At 38.4% G+C, this 2,657-nt stretch overlaps 1 pseudogene; it reads left to right on the top strand.

The window, feature by feature from the left end:
• Positions 1-816: 816 nt before the first annotated feature.
• LOC134377166 (olfactory receptor 51A7-like) lies at positions 817-2,286 on the top strand (annotated as a pseudogene).
• Positions 2,287-2,657: the final 371 nt, after the last annotated feature.

Here is a 2,657-nt window from a genome sequence, read left to right as displayed (position 1 = left end):
GTATAGCAGTCCTGAGATGAAAAGATATTGGAATGCTTGAGGAGCAACAGGAAGGAGTGTGCTTGTGGTATATTGGAGAGGTTTCTAGACGTCTTATCCTATAGAGCCTGATAAGCTATGGTTAGAAGTATAGATTTTACCATAAACATAAAGAAAATATTAGAGGAATGAGAGATTAGACTAATATTTTTTTTCATTTATAATGTTACTTAGTTGACATTGATAATTAAATCTTTAAAAAGTTTACCTGATCCATATGTTATTTTACATATTATATATAAAGTAATGTATAATATGTATATTATTTACAGAAACAATTTTTTTGCAAACAGTCTGGGCAAAAAAAAAGAGTAATAAGAATTCCTTTGACAATGGCATATAGAATGGAGTTGAGAAAGAAAAGCCTAGGCTCATTCTGAACCAGGCAAAGTAGTTACACTATAGTCCAGCCTGGGTGTATACAAGTTTTTTATTGGATTGCGGTGGGCAGGAGAATAGCTTGATAGTACACGGAGAATTTATTTGCAGGATATTCTTTATGTGGGTATTTTTTCTGAAAGCGAAGATGTATGACAAGTCAAGACAATACCTATATTCCTGATTCTCCTTCTCAATTAGCGTTGTCTGACTCTATTACATTGTTTCAAAAATAATCCCTCACTTTTTTATTTTTTGAAATGGAAAGTCCTTCAAAGTTGTATTTTCTTTGTTTATTTCTCAGACAAGATGTGCTGAAAGCAAGGAGATGAACACAACAGACTCATGGTGAAAGTGTCATTTCAGATCTGTGAATAAATGCTTTCCAACTGACTCCTCATGGGTATCTTCCATTTTTATGAAATTGAAATCACCATCTTCTTCCTGATTGGCATCCCAGGGCTAGAGCGTGCTCATGCATGGGTCTCCATCCCCATCTGTGTCATGTACCTTGTGGCCCTCCTGGGCAACTGCACCATCCTCTTTTTGATCAGGACTGAGCCATCACTCCACGCACCCATGTCTATTTCCTTTCCTTGTTGGCTGTCTCCAACCTTGGCCTGTCCTTCTCCTCTGAGCCCACTGTGCTGAGGATCTTTGTGTTCAATACCACAGGAATCTCCCCACATACCTGCTTTTCTTTATTCATGGATTCACAGATAAGGAGCCCTCAGTGCTCCTGGTCATGTCTTTTGACTGCTTTTTGGCCATATGCAGTCCTCTGAGATACAGCTCTATCCTGACCAGTACCAGAGTTTCCAAAATGAGGCTGGTGTTTCTTATTAAAAACATGCTCTTAGTGCTCCTATTTCCTTTCAGTCTCAGAAGATTAACATATTGTAGGAAAGGCCTACTTCTTAACTCACATGGCCTACATCTGGATGTCATGAAGCTGGCCTGTTCTGACAACACAGTCAGCTTTTTCTATAGTTTCTTTGTCGCCCTCTGTATGATGTCAGACAGTGTGTTCATTGCTGTATCCCATGTGTTCATCCTGAAGACTGTGATGGAAATTGGATCCCATAAGGAGTGGCTCAAGGCCCTCAACACATGTGTCACCCACATCTGTGCTGTGCTCATCTTCTATGTGCCCATGCACCGCTCTGGCACCCATGCACCGCTTTGGCAAGCACAAGTCCCTGATGGCCATGATCCTCATTGCTGACGTATTCCTGCTAGTGCCACCTCTTTTTTTTTTTTTTTCTTAAATACTTTTCTTTTTTTTTTCAATTTTAATTTATCAATATACAATGTAGTTGATTTTCGTATCCCTTTACCAATTCCTCTTTCCCCCCTCCCTCTCGCCCTCCCCCCATCGACATCATATCTATTCACTTTTCTTAACAAGTTCAAGGAACTGTTGTGATCTTGTTTACATCATATTCCCTCCCCCTCCCCCATCTGCAACAACTTTTCTCTAGAAAAATAAATAAATAAATCTCCCATTTATGTTTTTTAATTCCTATTTCTTTTTTTTTTTTTTTTTTTTTTTTTTTTTTTTTTTTTTTGCTATTTATAAATTTTATTTTGTCGATATACATTGTAGCTGATTAATGCTCCCCATCACCAAAACCTCCCTCCCTTCTCCCTCCCCCCTCCCCCCCAACAATGTCCTTTCTGTTTGCTTGTTGTATCAACTTCAAATAATTGTTGTTGTTATATCTTCTTCCCCCCCCCCCCGGTTTGTGTGTGTGTGTGTATGTGTGTGTGTGTGTGAATTTAGTGCCACCTCTGATAAGCCTCACTGTGTATTGTGTGAAGATGAGGCAAATTCATGAAAATGTTCTGGGAAATTTGTATCTAAAATAAAGGCATGGGGAAAAAGTGGGTCAAGGTTTAGCCAAGATCAGATCAGGAAAGAAAATTACATCTTTCTAAGCAAAGTTTTATCAATGATTCATCATTATCTTTCTTAACCATTCTTATAATCAGTACAGCACATGAGCTGGGCACTATATTGACTAAGAAGTCTGTGAGTGTAGGACTGACATGGGCATTGAAGAGTATATATGGGACAGTTATATTATTAAAATCAGGAAACAAAACACTGATACAGCATTTTTGTTGCACTGCTTACAACACAAGGGTAAGTACATGTGAAAGTAGGGATTCTGTCCCCTTACAAACACTGAATATCGATGGAGTTAAAAGTTAAAGGATGTTACCTCAATCCATTTACT

Source organism: Cynocephalus volans, chromosome 4 (genome assembly GCF_027409185.1).
Source record: "Cynocephalus volans isolate mCynVol1 chromosome 4, mCynVol1.pri, whole genome shotgun sequence".
Lineage (NCBI taxonomy): Eukaryota > Metazoa > Chordata > Mammalia > Dermoptera > Cynocephalidae > Cynocephalus > Cynocephalus volans.
Note: the sequence above shows the minus strand (reverse complement) of the source record. Positions and strands in the feature narration are given on the sequence as shown.